The following is an 18,599-nucleotide window of genomic DNA, read 5'->3' as shown; positions in this document are numbered from 1 at the left end:
TTTTAATTAATACAGATCTAGCCTTATATTTATAATCTTGAAAACTTCTTGAAACTATATATTAATGTTATTTACTCTATAATAAAAATAAAAAGGCAAATATCAAATGGACTTATTGAATAATTTTCAAAACAACCCTTAAAAATTTAAAATGCTTCCAGAATATAAAAAATTCTTGAGATTAGAAAAAATAAAACCCAAAAGCAATTTATACCAGTAATCAAATCAGAGGTAATGCATTTTCCCGTTCCAAACTCAGAATCACTGCCATTTTCGTGACTGTTCCGCGTGAACCATAGAACATTTTTAAAATTTAAATGTGATGCTCGCGTTGTTAGGACGTTTTATTCTTGGTAAAAATATTTATAGGTCAAACCTGATTTATACAATTGTTAAAATTTTTGTTTTGCGATACAAAAAAATACTCACGATGTTTAATGATTTGTATGTGTTATAAAATAGGATATATTTAAAGCTAAATTTTTTGATTTTGATGAATTTACATAACTATATGAACATACTTTCATAGGGTGCGGTTTGTTTCTTTGTTATGAAGATTCTTTGTTATGAACAAAAGATAGAAATGAATTTAAACACTTCAAGTTGTTATTGTATGAAGCTTTGGAAAAAGGAATTTTACTGTATTATGTAATTTTAATGTACAGGTTTTTTTTTTGCATACATAAAAAAGATTAGGATACAAAGGGCTTAACAACTACGCTAAAACTATGCTCATAATTACTTCAAATTATTTGCTGCCGTCGAAAGCTTTGTGCAAACTAATTGTATGTCATTGTATTTGTTAAGTCTGAGCTTAGTTTTTAAAATATTTTATCCCATGATGGACTACATTTACATTTACATTTATGTATTACGTTGACACAATAATGTAAGGAAAAATATGACCAAGCAATACTATTTTGACAAGAATTCTTGTCACGAATGCCAATTTTAAGTATATGTAACTATTGAAATGTATACCATCTTATTGTTACATCTTGGCAAAGAACCGGCCAAGTTACTTAAACCAGATCATTTGAAATTTTTAATAAAGGGCGTAAAGCGATTATCTTTTTGGCAAAAGGCTTGTTTTTTTAAAATAAGCATAAACTACACTATCGTAAACATTAATAATAAACTTTCATACAAAGTCATGCTAAGAAAATAAACTTCAAAGCTACGACTAAATTAGCAAAACAAGCAGTTATTACAAAAATTTACCAAGCGTCCCCTTTACGTATAATATGTAATAGGATTTGCATAACTACTTTTTGATGAATTTTTTATACGGCAATAGTTTGTTGAACGAGACTTACCGAATACAACCGATTTTTAAACTTAGAATGCAAGGTGAGCTTTAGTAAGTCTTTCAATGTTCAGTATAGTGCCGACCGTTGAGGAGTGAGGTCGTATCAGACTTCTTATTTTGCGAATGGCTGTGACAGTGAAATGAACGTGTGTAATTTATGTGTTAAAACTATGTAAGAAGTGAGTGAATTCATATAATTGTTACAAGAAAAATTGAATAAAACATTCAGGTATATTTTTATTTTCTATTTTTATATATAAATATTAATTACAATTAACATTTTTTTTCTTCATTATTATCGACGTTAATTATTACTTGTCCAATCTGGATATTGACGGAGAATTTGATTACATTAAAGCGACGAATGCATATAGAGCTTTTGTAAACAATTTAACACAGCCTAATTCACGAAACAATATTTGCTCTTTCTCGATAATTATTAATACTGGTAATTTGCAAGTCACATTCATTTGTATCGAAGCTATTTGTTAAGCATGTAATTGGTTTTATAGATATCGGATGTGTGTAAGGTAAAAAATACCGAAAAGGTTAAATAATTATATGTATTAATTTTCTTTCAACATTGTTATAGAAATTCCATGGGGCCCAATAATGCGTAATCTAAGATTGAGAGAGATGAGATGAGATGAGAATGTAATCTGTTTATCAATTTGTATCTATAACAAAAGTTTTAACAAAAAAAAAAATGTTTTGAATAGAATATTGCTCCACTGTATAGTTTCTATGAAATTGTGTATAAGATATACTGTGGCCTTTGCGTGTCAAAATTTTATGTAGAACAATACAATACAAGCTTTACTGCAAATTGGTTTTGTAGAGAGTTAAGTACGTAGCAGATACATTGGCACTTTTCATCTGAATAAATTCTTGTGTCAGTTTAGTAAGTAATAGTATGAATGCTGTGTCATCAGTACTTGAATTGCATGATTAAATTGATGAATATTAAACTAAAATATAACTATGGAACGTGTGACAATTACTGCGTTATACGAGTATTTTGTTTAAGATGGTGTATAGTTTATAGTTTTAGTATTTTTGATAGTTTTTTGAATTTAAATATATTAAGTTTATTGTAACATTTTACGTAGTATATATATTTATTTATTTGCTCATTTAGTAAACTATAACATTGTAAAATTATCATTTTGCTGAATCTGAGTGAACTAAGATTGTATATAAAGCGAAACTGTGATAATAGTTTAATATTACTGTTTCAAATAAGAAAACGAATTCGAACAGTTGGAATATCTATTGATTGGTTTAAATGTAAAAGACATTAAGTGATCATAACTGTAGCTTATTAATGTTTTTTTTAATAGAGTAAGTAATTTTTTTCGTCAATTTTTTTCTTCTTCAATGTTTCAAGAACAGGAAAATTATTAATTATACAACATATAGAATTCGTTACACAGTTTTAAATAATGTTCCATATCAATTATCTGAGATTTTCAGTATAGGACTTCAATAAGGAAAAACGGGAAACAACATTTTTAATATACTTCTATTTAGGGCTGAACTGCAATATATTTGGATATGTTACCATGACAACTTCGATATATTCATCAGATTAATTTCTTTTGTGACGTAAATAAATAAATATTGTTTAGTTTTAGTCAAAATCCTAAAAAAACCGAAATCGTTCCGTTGTATTTATAACTTGGCTAGGATAACACAGATTAATGTTTATTGAACTGAAACAAAAGGTTGACCGAAAAATCCGACTATAAATTGTTGCAATAAATTTAGTCGCGTACAGTAGGCAACAAAATTCAATATAAGTAATTGTCCAAATATTGATTCACAATATTTATTTCTCTGCTTCGTTTATTCAATTGGATTAACGTAGACAGCGTAAATAAAACTATCAAAATGTTTCATGCAATTTTAATTATTATTTATTATTTGTTGTGCATCTGTGGAATTAAAATATATCTATATTAATCTCTGAAATATATGTGATCATTTAATTATTTTAAGCTATAATGAATACGAAGGTTCATAGTTTTCATTTTTTTTTTTAATAAAATTTTCTTCTTTTGTATAAAAACTCTCGGCTCTACAATATTTTTGTATTGTTTGCATAAAATATTAATATGTTTGAATGACTTATGTAACAATCTTTTATAAGAATATGCTTCGACTTGGAGAATTGACTCTGTAATACAGACAAGTAATACATATTCGTAAATTATATTTTTTATGAATTTTTATTTACAATTAAAATAATTAAAAAAAAAGTTTTATATTTATGTCAACAAATTAATTAAAATACGAGGTCTTCACTATCTATCAAAAAGTATGAAAAGTAAAAAGTTTTTCTAGTAATTACTAATAATGTTACATGACTTTAATAGTAAACTGACTCTTTTTAAAATTCTATGCAAAAAGAGTTGTTTTATAAGTTTGTAAATTTGACGGCTACATATGTATGTGTGTATTTGTGGCGAAGTAGCTCTTCAATAGATCGATCAAATTCGATGATTATTTTTTTATTTGAAAGACATCGTTCTCTCGGTGGTTTTTAGATATGTTTGTTTAGTATCGGTCCAATTACTGCATAGAGTTTTTTTATTTAATTTAAATCTCTTTACTTTAGCTTACATAAATCTAATTGCCCATATTAAATACTAGACATTAGCTTTCTCTTATAAATGTGATCCTATGTAAAGCATGGCAGATCGTTTAGGTATACTAAATTAATTTGTACATATCGACATACTTGATTTTCTTATTGGTCACAATTTTTGCTTACTCGGCGCTTCCGCTTTTTCTCTCTAATATAGAATGAGCTTTCTCCTAAATCGGAACAAATCACGGTGCGAAGCAATTTCGTATTTCTTGCAAGAAATTGCCTTTACGGTTAACCTTATCGCTTATAAATTTGTGCTATAATTTAACTCTTGTTTAGTTACAATACAGATTACTAAGCAATTATGATTTTATGCGTGATTGAACATACTTTTTCAATACAATGAGAAAATATATAAAAGTATAATGGGACCCATGTTGGCAGTATAAGCAATAATGTAGAAAATGTATTGACATTTTCCACCCTTTGCTTGTGTAATATGGGAGAAGGTATAAGTACCTGAGATATTGTAAGATAATGGAGGTGAAATTGCAAAGTAAAACTGGTTTCGATTAAAAGGGTTTTGAAAGATAATATCATGATTTACTCAATTTAAAATCTGCTAAAAAAGGAAATAAGAGATTTTTTTATCCAAGGAAGGGTAAACAAACTGTCATGATTCTGCACAGGCGTTGAGATGTCTATAGCGAACTCAGCCGGTTCACACGTATGAAATAATGAAAACTAAGTAATAACTAATAACGCATGATTCTAAATTGATTGATAAACCTTGCCTTAGCTAATAATTCAATAAATCTTAATATAAAAAAAAAATAAAAAAAATTTGCTTGTTTCTGTCACGGTGTCAAGCGTAGCAAAAACATATGACATCCAAGCTAGTGAAGCTGCTTTAAAAACTTCTTTGAATAAGTTGTTTTATGTTGACCCGTTACAGTGAATTGCATGCTCAGATAGTAAATTGCTAATATATCCTCGCCGCAGTTGGTCATCCATCCATTAGCCTAATTGGGTCAACATTGCTTAACCACTGATATATTTGAATTGCTGAACATCTGCTCAACTTCGACATGGTGCTCTAAGTACCTATCTGTAAAAGTTATGATGGCACTGAACTCATTTGTAAAGATAATGGAAATTGAACAGGTTTTGGATACAGTTTCATAGTTTACAACGACTTCTCCTAGGAAAATTAAAATTTCCAAAATATTTCACTTTATAGATTATATTAATTAAATCATATTCGGTAAAAAAATATGTTATTCTGTAAGAAGTCAAAAATTCATACAATCTTAACAAATTTAAAATTAAAGGTAGCAAATTTTCTGATTTTTACTTTTGGTTTGGTAGGTGGTAGAGATAGCCTCTTAAAGATTTCCCTTAAGTTATAGTAGGTAACTAAATAAAGTTTTAAGAGTTAGTATTCCTAAGGCCCTAACATTTCCTCTCTTTTTTATATACCAATTCTATTGTTTCATGTCTTCCCCCTTTTAGAGACCGATTAAAATGTGCCTTTTAAAACAAAAACAAACTGCAATGCATACGAGTTAAAGCTAAATTAACGAAGTTCAATATTATTATCCAGTAGCCTTTTGTAAACTAATGCTTGAATATAAAAATAATTGCTTATTCAGGTCTCTTACATTTCGAATTTTTTTGTTTTATACAATTATAAATTAGATGAAACTATTTCAATATATAAAAGTGATACAATTTTGTAAACGAGTCTTATTTGAAATTATTCTCAATCGGTTTTTTAGAAACTAATATTTATTTATAACCTAGTCATTTATACTTCGCGAATTATATAATTTTGTTTTATTATGTATTCAGAAACACTCGAATTTATAACGATAGGATTATGTACTATAATATTTATTCATAAATATAAATACATAACTCTCCCTTTGTGAAGATTGGGATAATCTTGATCCCAGTTATTCATATTATAGTTATTGTTCAGAATCTTTATGGGCACCCGAGCTTTTTGACAACTGAGAATAAACTAGCTCAGTTTAGCTTTAACCTTGCAAGAGAGAGGTTGTTTCACCGAAACAATGACCTTTATACGAGACTTGGTGACAGTGAAATGAAAAGGTTTAGAAAATAAGAATTGTTTTTAAGATATGAGTGAAATCAAATCTTTTGAAAATATTTTATAATAAGGTAGGTACGTATTTATTTTTACAATATTCATGACTTTTATTTAACAAGAGTATCAGTTGTAAATGATATTAAATACACTTTTAAAATAGTCTTCATATCAGTGCAATTGTGTCACGAAATTTTATTTATGGAAAAAATTTAATAATAAAATAATGAATAGTGAGAAAGCAAAATAATATTCTCTTTTTAACTACAGCGTTGTGATGTCTAAGGATTTTATCGATTATAATTCTGTTTACGAGTAAAAAAACATTTTATAGTCTTCATATTTGACTTATTAATAATATGCTTCAATCAATTAGTTTTCGTTTGTGTCAACGGCAATTCTTCTGCTAAGAAGCTATTGTGAATCCGATCTTAATATTTAAATAAAAATTACCATTTCATTTAAATTTGTATGTTTCAGTGATGCTTTCTTAAACTAAACTTTTTTATTATTATTATATAAGATGCTCTTATTATACAATATACAGCAGACTGAGGCCTAATTATTTTTTCCATATTTTGCTCATAAAAACTAGCGTATACTGTTAAAGTTAAATTAAACTGTGAATCTTTGTTATATTCGTGCTTATTGTTATTTATCTGTAAGCTAATTACAGAAATCCAATTAGTTTTTTTTTTCATCTCATCCTTAATTCCTTATCGTTTTGGTTTTAATATAATTTTTTTGCAAATTTTACATTTAACTGGGCATTATTTTTGTATTATATTTTGTTAGAACGAATGAAGTTATCATGGGGGTCATTGGGAGCTAACTTATAACTTATAATGATATGTTTTTTCTGACACCATTTCTTTTTCTTTGAACATGTCTTGATTTCTATGAAACATATGTATTTTGCAACTAAAAAATTTCCTTCGATACTAGGTTTTTATGTATAACGCTGCTTCAATTTACGCTCGAGACTATTAATCACTACGAAACTTTTAAATGTTTCGTTGCATTTGTTAAACACTAAGAAATGATCAATAAATAAAATGACTCTATTTTTACTTAAGAAAAGGTTCTTAAGTTATAATATTATTTTATTTATAAAGATTAAGGTTATTTAAATTCTAACTCGTTCCACGTCTTATCTTGTATTAGTAGCCAAATATCGGAAAAACAGAAGCAAACATTACTCGAACCTTAATCGGGAAAGGGGTCGGATTAACATACTATGTATTTGTTTTACGTAACATAGTACTATCGAACTTGTGTTCCACTACTTTAAGGCCATGTAAAATAAATGCACAAGGTCAAAAGGAAATAACATCATAAAAATTATATTTATTTTTACAATTTTCATGTCACGACTAAAACATGTTAAAAATATGTTTCATATTTATAAACTTAATAAAAATATTAAGTAAAAATAGGTTTTCTTTATTGAAGAGTTGTATTTTTATAAAAAATTTATTTGATTAAAATAAACCCACTTCAAATATAACAAAATAAGAACAATAGAAAGAGGATTAAAAAAAAAATGTTTCGATAACTTTTTAAAATATTTACAGAATGTTTTTTGTTATGAATTGTTAGTTTGAAAATATTTGCTTGTGACATTTATATAATATAACTTGAAAAAAAAAACACGTTTGTGTTTAATTCGTACAATAACGATTTGATTTGATTTAATGTAATCCTTTAAAATATGGTTATATTATAAGTTGAAAAAAATATGCCAGGGATTTTAAAATTTTCGATTTTATCATCGTACTTTTGAATAAAATGTTTTATTTTAACTTTTCAAGAAGAATCGAATGTAAATTAAAAACAAAACTAATGTCGTTATTAAATAATACATAACAATTATTTAATTTTCTGTTTTCATTCCAAAATTCAGTAATTTAGTTTCCTAAAAGAAAATAAAACTAAAAGAGTCGTGATAAAGATTTTGTGGTTTCGAAAACCAATTATATCCATTGTTATATTTTAATTGCATTTCCCTGTAATAATTTAGAATATCCTATTTTCAAACAGTAATAATAATTACATTGTTTCAGTAAAAATTATAACAGAATTAATTTATATGATGTATTTGAATTTTATTTTTTTGTTATTTAGCTTTGTTATAGCGTTGAAATAAGTGCTTTTCACTAAAAGGGTCGTAATGTTTAATAGATTTTATTACACACAAAAACTGGTGTGATGTGACATGAAATACCTTGACGAAGGTTAACTGTTTAATTAGACGAGGTTTCTATTAAAGAATTTTTTATTAAGTTCACAATAAAAAACTTTTATGAGATAAATATTAAATTATCTTGTTTAGCGTTTATATGTAGCTAACGAATTATTTGAAAAATCTAATATTTTAACTCTCTAGAGAGATAAAATACTATCTACTTCATTTAGTTCCATTAAAAAATAACAGTGTGTATCTAATAATTGCAGAAATAAATGCTGTATAAAGATAAAGCAATTTGCTTTGTGGTTGTCATACAGATTTGCGACATCCTTTTAGACGCGGGCATAATTGCAAATAGCTTATGCTTGCATATAATAATGTTGCAGCAGTTACAATGCATTTTATATTTCAACTTAAATTATCACTCTAAATCTATGCCTGGCCATTTGTGTTCCCTTTTATTCCCATAAAATAACTTTAAGGATGAATTATATGGCGTGAATTTAAAATTACATATGGAATTATAAGTTTAAAAAATGTTTAAGAAATTTATAATTGTACCTATAATATACTTTATCGTATACCGTTCAAAGTAAAATAAAAACAGAATATCATAGAAAAAGATATTAAGCTAAAATAACATAACAGTTTTTTAAGTTTTAGCAATTACGAAAAGTTTTTAGCATAACGTTTACAAGAATAAATCTAAAGTAATAAAAGTCTAGATTTTTTCGTTATTTTTAGATATAAAAACAATTGCCAAGTCCGCGAGGAACTCGAGGAAAGGTTTTGAGGATGATGGAGGGTTCCGTAACTTTTTCAGTAAAAAATGTATGAATGCCCCTCTCAATATTTATGTTATGCACTTTTTTCGTGTAAGTTGTTATAGTACCAACAGCAATTCATCATTTGTGTATATGTCAACTTTTTATTTCAAATTCGAATTTCAATATTAAAGCCTATTTACCACAGTTCATGAGATATGACATTGTGACAGACGGACACACCGAGGGAAAACAGAATCTCCGTCATACGATCACACTTTACCCAATGGTTACGAAACTCGAATAAAACCTGATATAGAAATTTTTAATTGGTTATATAAAATAGAAACTAACTTTAAAATATTTAGTTTGATCCAGATATTCGTTAAATTCGGGATACGAATCCTGAAAACAGATATCACTCTGACTAAGTAAAAATAATGTCATATTCACTCGTCGAGAATTTCAGTGAAAAATCCGAATCAGATAACCATAAATTATTGCCAGTAATTGGTAAATTCGTTAAGGATTTATATGTGTTTTTTACGGGATGATTGTTTTTTGTCGAAGATAATAATAATATTCCAGATGGTTTGGAATATAAAATTGATGATATTCGATTTCTCATTTATAGTGAAATTTTCATTTAAAGTAATCGAAATAAAATCTTTCTTACAGAAGATCTGACTATTACAAATGAAAAAACGTTTTTGGCTTTAATAAAATTTTTTTTTCCTTCTCACGAACGTCGCAGTTTTGAATTAAAAAAAGTCAAAGACTTTTAAGAGTCATGACAGTTTTAATGTTACTTTGACCTTTAATGTTATCTAAATAGTTGAAAGATTTTAGTTTGTTGTATCTTATAAGTTCCAGTGTGAATTAAATTTATACTAAGTAAATAAGCAATAATCTATCAAATGTAACATTACTATCTAGGAATATCAAAACATAATTAAGCCATACTCTAAAATATTATATATATAACAGTCTCTGTTAAATTTATTAGTCCATCCGGTTTGGAGCTCATAAAAAAATCTGCAGTTACGGAATAGACATTTTACACATACGACACATATTAATAATTGAACAAAACTAGTAGCAACAATTAATAATGTTTCTACACAAGTTGGTTAATGGTACAACTATCAACAAATAGTCATTGAAAGTAACAACAACCAAGGGATTCCAGAAAATATTATATGCTCTTTATTTTCCCAACTTGGTCCGTTACGAAAGTTTAACAGATTATTATACTAGTTCCGTTGGTGTTACCTCAACAGATCCGATAATAATTTTGCCAAACTTTTAATAGAATCCCGTGGGCAATACGTCAAAGTAACACAGATTGAAAATTTTATTGGCCAAAGTTGCTCTATGATTGAACAAAATAAGATATTGTTTTACGTATATTAATTATACATGCAATTTCTCGTTTATAGACATAACATTTAAATTGTCTTCAACATTATATGAATTCTATCAATTGTGTTGTTGTGAATAAACTAGATATTTCTTTGGTGATGATTGTTAGATCTCTGAGTCTTATGGACCATTAAAAACCTTGACAGTGTGATAAGTATTTTTATTAACGTTCACTATATGTAATAATTACATTTTATGCTTTATTGTAATTATCTTTTATCCTTAAATTCTTTCTTAAACGTGTTAAAGCAAATTGAAAACTTAACAAAACGCGAGTAAAATACTCGATGACTAGACTACAGGGTGATTACAAAAAAGGAAACACTGGAGTTTTTCGAGCTGTGCTTGAAACGGAAACAACAGTGTCACGTCGCAAGAGAACAGGGGACACATTAAAAGTTCTGTCGATCGATCAATGCATCGCTTTACTGAACGACGTGTCATTACTGCTTTATTGCTATCATAATGGGTGTAAAGTTCGTTGTAGTGATATACTTTTAAATTTAATAGGATTATAATATTGTCAACGCAGAACATAAATAATTTCGGTCTTATTCAATTTGAAACCTCAAAGGAGACTTAATTTTATAGTATATAAAATTTTTTTTAATTATGTTTCGTTTATACAAAGTATCTTTTTAAAACTGATTCGTCTCTTCGTCTCTGTTACTAGTGATATATATAATATATCCTTGTGTGTATCATATACTTATAAATTATGTATCTGGAATGTTTTCCACACATCCAATAAATTAATGCTTCTTAAAAATTTAATCATAAACTCTAATGGCAGTATAAAATTTTAATTCACTGTTTCTATTGTATGTATTGTCTCATTCACCAAACATTGTTTTAAAGTGTAAGTTAGTAAAATATTGTAGATGAACTTATTTTTTATATCTCTTTTTAATTTAATCAATTTTAAAATATAAATCGGGAATTACAAATGTTTATTTCAAAGAGAAATAGAAACTTAAAACAAAAGATTGAAGCCAACGCTTAATCGGTTTAGTTAGTAATTAACACTATATGTGGCAGTTTTAATAGCAGTTTTTGTTCCGCACTGCAGAGAACTGATCTTTTCATTGGCTATTCCAGCATTTACTGCAGTTTTGGGTGACGTACGTTTTCGTGCTCTTGTTTTTTGTTACACATTGTGACTCAATTTGGAGCTTAGTCCGATATTTTGACTTTGTAGCTTCCAGCTCTGTATTCGTTATAACTGTAACCGAAACTGTCTATTTTAACGACATATTTAATTTTTGGGTTCTAAAAATCCTTTATACTAAAAAGTGTTTTGTAAATAAACAGCTAAAAGCCTATTACTATCAAAGGAATAATTAATGTCAAAGTTAACCATTGTTGGTGAGTAATGGCCGCTGTTTCACCAGTTACAGTGCACTAGATTTAACAGATGATAAAACTTGTTTTAAAGTTAATGTTTAGGTGATATTCCGAGTTAAAAATAATAGAAAAACATTAGTTATTGCATTTGTTTACTACAGAAAATAGTAGGTTTTAGTGATGACAAAGCCTAAAGTCTACCTTATGTTTGCTATTATTTACTTACAGCGAAAGCTCTTCAGTTCTGATGGAATGATAACAAAAAATAAAATAGATTCTCTATTGTAGTACGTGTCAGTATCTGTTAGTTCAAGACTATTACTATACCTATATTATGATTGCTATTAAAGAGTTACAAACGTATTTTTATGTATCGTTTATAATAAATACTAAAATTAAAATAGAAGTTACTTTGCTTGGTTTAAATGTCTGGCTTAAATGTATATAGACGATACTTTCATCTCGTTTCTTCGTGTTCACTGTTCCAGTAAAGTAGATATAAAATTATAAAAAACGCATAGCATCCGAAGCAGAAAAAAATAGTTTTATTAAGTATTTCAACGTGAAAATCGTTAATATCAATCACTAATTCAATAGCTATGCGTTTCATGTATATATTTAATCGACTTAAAACGAATTAGAAGTTTCTGAATTCAACCCTATATAGTTTATGTGTGTTACGAATACTTTGTGAACCGATTTTGTTAATTAGTTTTTTGTTAGAATGGAGTCGTAAATGCCAAGTATGGTCCTACGATAAGGAAACAAGCATATGATGATGGTATCCTAAAGAAATCAAAGAGAACCTTCAAAAAACATATCTCTTTCAGAAATCGTATAATAACAAGTGTTACCTTCCGCTGTTTTACTCGCGAAGTTCCCGTTTTTGTTAGTTTTTACAAATGAAAACCATCTTGTCTTAGTCTCTGGATTTCAAACTATATCCGTACGTAATTCACCTCACTCATTCCAGTATATCCGAAATATATTAGTTTCATTTAAATGTATAACTAAAGTCTTAGAACTCATCATTCCAGTATATTTTGAGTTTTTCTATGCATAGAAATTTATAAATCGTGTATTAATATTATATAATTTTTTATAGAGACGACTATAATAGTGGAAATAATTGAAGATGAATTTGCAGATAAGGCTTTTAGACGTCTATGTAAGAGTTTATTTTCACAATCGCTTATGAATAAATTTGAGCCGATGATCATGGGGTTTAAAGGATTTATTTGAAAATCGCTCACGAACAAAACTGACCTCGTGAGTATAGTGTTCATCAGACTCATTTGCCGAGGTACTTCACATAAAAGAAAAGAAATCGTCACTGCCTTATTGATTTTCGTTACTTGGTTTACTTTATAGGAAAACTCTCATACTCAAAAATATTCTATCTAGCCTTTCACGCATTTTTTCCTTCCATTATTTTCGATTCTATTTTTTCGTAACGTCTATCATTTTCCATCTTAACTAGCCGCCGTTTCCTCATTCGAGAAGCAACCTTGTTTGCAATGCTTACGACACAAAATTGTAATATAAAATAAATTATTAACAAAGAAATTACTTCACATTTATAACTAAAAAGCAAAAAAAATAAAAATGCCAGCAAACAAATTAATATGTATTTGACTCAGTTGTGTCAGGTATCCTCGAATAATAATTTTGATGTCGGTGTCAAGTAAATCGTATAACAAAGTCATTATAGTATCAAATTAATAATTACAGATGATATTATTAGATATGTCATTTACAACTTAGTAACTTCCAATTAAATTATTTATTTACACGTTATGTACTCATGTAACTAATAATCTATGAAAACAAGTTAAGTAAGAACACTAATTACAGCTTGGACATAAGGTTACTATTGTTATAACAATTGCATTCAAGATGACAAGTTAAAACAAAGAAAAAAATTTTTTTTTATTACATGCCTTTGCATATAAATAAATATTTCCCAATAGAAACATTATGTTTTGTTCTCTAAGTATACAATATTACTATAAGACAAATAAATATAAATACTTTTTGGACAATTTTGTTAAATTCCATTTAAATTTAAATTCATAATATATAATGTAAATTATATCTATGACTATGACCTGATTCACTGACAGGTTATTATTCATATTACTGGCATGTCATTATCACATTTTGTGACAGCATTGTTAAGTGTTAAAGTAAACAGTTGTTAATGAATTGTAAAATCAATTTATTTTAAAAATTAATTCAACTAATGGAAAAGTTACTTAGTGAATCAACTTATTTAAAATTCAATTTCAATTAAACACTGCATGTAATTAATTATTTTATATAGTACTATGTATCACAATATAATTGAATGTTTAAAAAACATTAGCTTATATTTTTATACATATGTATAGCAAATTTAATTTATATCCATCGAATCAAAAAAAAATATGCAACTTTTAAAGGTTTTCACCGTCAGATTCAAAGTTTCTAATATAAATGGAATATTTTATGTTATTTTTTTTTCAATAAAAGATTATTTATGTAATGGGTTGATTTAAAACCTAATAATATAATAAAAATGTTTTAGTAAAAAACATTTTTAATTTTATTATTTAACAATCCTAATTGATTATTATGAAACAGTTACTTGTATATAACTGTTAAAACATGTATTTATTGTTGTAATGTGTAAGCCTTAGATATTTTTAATGATGAGCATTGATTCAAATTTAGTTTCTTTATGAATAATAGCAATTTTACTTCATATTTCTTATATGTATGTTTGTACACAACTAATGTAAATAGTCGTTAATACTTTGAGCCTCTATTATATTTTACCATCAAAATCTGAGCTACAAATATACTCAAGTGTATTTTCATAATTGCTATTGATTAATATTGTATCTGAAAATGAATTTTAATGTTGCTCTAACATTATTTTCTATGATCTGAAAACTTGCACGCAATCTTTTCATTAAAACATCTCTAGAATGAAATGGATGTGAAAAACACTAATGGTCTGGCATATTCTAAGCGGAGCATTCCGATGCAATTTAGCGCAATTAGCTTTTAATGAAGTTTAAATGTAAGAAATGGATGAGTTTTTTTATATATTTATTACTTTTGCAAAAATTTGTCATTTTAACTGGAATAAACATAAGAATAGTACTAGCTATGTTCCAGTATAGATAGTGTTCAAGTAGATTCGCAGTTATAAATTGATAGTACAAACACTGTTGAACAGTTGTAGTTTGAACTCATTGTCTCAAAGGATGGAAACAATTGGATTTAAAATTTTCATTCAAGAGCCAAGATAACGAAAATCCTTTCAGCATTTAAAGTTTACTTCGAAGATTTATATCTAAATCAACTTAAGTACCGTGAAAGCAAAGAAAATTTTATAAGAACATGTAACACAATCAAGAACAAAGCACAGAAAACAAAGCACGTACGTTAAATCAAGTCAATGCTTTACGACATTTTACAAAAAAACTTTATCAACACTTGCAACAGTGTCGACTTGTAATTCCAAATCTTCGCTACCATAAGCTTCGTTTCTCAAAGAAAATACCATTTATATTATAAATACAAAAGTTTTAGAAGAATAGTTGAATATAATGTTTACTGTATAAAGTTGCTAAACGAGATTCCATGGTGATTCATCTTGATGCGGCAAAATGTATTAAAAGGAGATAGTAATAAGTTTGTTATTACTAGGTATGATCTCTGCCTCTCCTGCATAGTTTATTTCAAATTGAATTCAATACTGCTAGAGCTGTTGATTCAATATAGGTGAAAAATTGTGTTTTGTTTTGTCTGGAATAACACAAAACAGATTTTTTGCCGACACAAACCCACAGGATTGTGAGCAAGGCTTTGGTAGAAACAAGTGTCTTATAACTGCTGTTGACATCTCTCATGGTCTGTTCTTTTTTGCTGGATGAATCATGATAGATACCATATACCAGTTTTTGTACCTCCGACAATATGTATGATACTTCTATAGAACTTATACGCTCGCAAGGGAATAGAAAAAAAGCTATTATCGATTTTGTGACATTGGAAGTCCTGTCAAGGCAAGTAAAATATTTTATGATATATTTGTAGGAAACATGGTTTATTAAAAGGAGTCGTTATACTTAGGAGTAAAGTATGACATGTAAACATTCATATATGAAAACGTTGATCACAAACTAATATCGATTTAGCTCTCGTCCATTTTAGAGTTTTTTCTACAGGAAATTGAATTCTTTTTCGTTCGCATATAAAATGAGCCAATCCGCCAAGTAAAGTCTATTTGTTTTACTTTAAAAGAACTCCAAGAGAGCACCTATCGCATTAATTACTAACATTTATTTAAATAGGTCATAATCCTAACTAACCGAAAATAATACGTATATAATTTTACGTCTTTGTCGTTAGTACGACATGCTATAGTTAGCATGTCGAAAATTAGCCTAATTGTTGAGTTTAGTGGGTTTGTAATAATTTTTGGGTAAATGTTAATATTTAAAAAAAAAACTTAACATTTTATTATTTTACATTGCACGAAATAATAAAGCGAATGTGAATAACAATTTAATATAAGAACGGAAAGTTCTTGTACTTAATATAAACAATTTGCGTTTAGTAATATACATATATGTACTATAAAAATATTTATTTTGTAGGTAACATAAAACTCATTATATAAGGTTTGAAACTAGTTCGTAAAAGCGACGTGGCTTTGTCTAGGATCAGCCAGCTAAGCCTTGCTACGGGATGTTCTGTAAATGCAAAGTCTATTCAATATTAAGACGCTGATTCCATAAGATATTTAAATATACGAAAAAGAAAAATTCACTTTCAAAAAATAAATTTTATTTTAAATAATTCTTAGAATATTTAAAATTATCATTAAATTATAAATATATTATTAATAGAAATAACATCATTATCACAATAATTTTGAAAACATTCCACGCTCTTCATTATAATCATTTCTTTTATCATAACTCTATCCATAATTTAATTTATAAGAAATACATGTCTTTAAGTTCTTTTATACTATCGTTGTTAAAACTACTTTTTTATTTTTCGTTTTTTTTTTAACAACACAAGCGTGAATTTGTTATTTTATACCAACACTCATTACTTGATCAATATCAGGTACTTCAATTCTTTCCAAATTCTTTGATATAACAGCTGTGACTATAAGTAAAGTTGAGCTTAATGGTATGGTTTAATATAATTTTTAAATGAGTGACATAATCATTAATGTTGAATATTCTAATTATGTTGAATTATATTCGGGTGAGTCCTCGATTTTTTCAAAAGTTTGATTGAAATCCACCGTCTGAAATCAAAATCCCGTTATTGATATTAAAAGTCAGTTACACGTATTACAGAAACAAAGAAAGTCTACAGGTGAACCTAATAAAAGCTCGATTAAAGATGAGGGTCATAATTTCACTGTTTTTTTTTCTTATCCGTTTGTCATTTTGACAAGACCATTTAACTTAACTGTGGTTTACATAAATAGACGCTCTTAGACTATTAAAAAATTAAACTATCAAATTGAATCAATTTTTTAAATTATAATGTGCAGGAAAAAATAAAATTAATTTTTCCTTAAACCCTCGTTACTTCTGTCACATCAAGAATAAAACACTCCTTGTGACAGGGAATTAAGCAAAACCACATTCTCTTAAATAATAACAACATCCACAACTATAGACCGTTGAATATTAATCTAGATTCTTTATGTCACGAATAATGATAATAGAGTAATTTAATTTATATCCCTTTTTAAGCCTTAATAAAATCGCGTTTTCACCCTCTGTTCTTTTTTAAAGATAGAGACTTTAATGAGAATCGGAGGTTTAAAGAGGCTTTAATAAGGCTTAAGATTTAAAGCGTCTTTTTAAATAGCTTACTCCGAGTTCAGAAGTCATCTTAATCACTTTGTGATCGAGTGTTGTATCAATGAAAGAAATACCGTGTTTTTTATGGTATAAATTTCGTGATATATTTATATGCAGATATATTTCATGTTGTTTTAGAGCTTGTACAAAATCAATTAATGGATTACGTTGGCTCACTTTATGAGCCGTCCGTCACGCACGGGGTCAATTTATTGTGCAATATAATTTAGGTTTGTATTAAATTCGTCCCATTCTCTATTTAATTTACAACTCGGTAAATTCGACGGGGAAATTGAGGACTCTACCATAATAAACTTACTTTTAAATTATACTTATTAAATCACATATCTAATGATTATATACATCTAATTGCTATTGTTTGTTCTACGGTTGTTGTAAATATGTACTTTTGAAAATTTAAGTTGCAGGTATTTCAAAATTATTATATAACCATGTGAATTTGGAAGCAGGTTATCATTTTGAAGATAACTACAAATTTTCACAATGAACTGCTTGGATGGCTTTATGATTTCGCTGTTCCCTAATCTTAAATCTTAACATCAAAGTAACATTAAATAAAAATCAAGTTTCAACGTATTGTAATGTAATCGTTCAATATTCAGTAAGTCGTTAATAGTAATTCATGTGGGATAAATATAAAAATAACATACATCAGGTTATCTTGACGACATTTCTTAAACCTACAAGTTTTTTTTTTCATAAATTTATCCCTGAACACTAAAGCAGCGGCAATAATAAATACTGTTACTCTGCTGTTTTTGCTCTTTGTTATTACAATAATATGATCACTTAAAGTATTTTTATTTAAGCCAATATCATTCAAAATATGTAACATAATGAGTAATAGTATAAATAATTTTTATTTTAAATATTTGTGCATGTATATGTAACATATAAAACACTTTATTAAAACGAAATATAAAAAGCGGATTCCTTTTTTTATCTTTTCTTTCCGTCGTGTAAAGAATC

General features: G+C 27.3%; 1 protein-coding gene across 2 annotated transcripts in view; it reads left to right on the top strand.

Moving 5' to 3' along the window:
• The first annotated feature begins 1,398 nt into the window (after positions 1–1,398).
• LOC116766924 (acid sphingomyelinase-like phosphodiesterase 3a) overlaps positions 1,399–18,599 on the top strand; it is a 44,656-nt gene continuing 27,455 nt past the window's right edge. Inside the window, exon 1 of one of the 2 annotated variants that reach the window (XM_032657067.2) lies at positions 1,399–1,538. The gene's annotated coding sequence lies outside the window, so the exon portion shown is untranslated. Of the gene's footprint in view, positions 1,539–5,956; positions 6,084–18,599 lie in introns of those variants that run through there. The other variant, XM_032657068.2, reaches the window with a different exon arrangement.

Source organism: Danaus plexippus, chromosome 10, assembly GCF_018135715.1.
Source record: "Danaus plexippus chromosome 10, MEX_DaPlex, whole genome shotgun sequence".
Lineage (NCBI taxonomy): Eukaryota > Metazoa > Arthropoda > Insecta > Lepidoptera > Nymphalidae > Danaus > Danaus plexippus.
The sequence above is the reverse complement of the archived record's forward strand: the minus strand, read 5'-3'. Positions and strand labels throughout refer to the sequence as shown.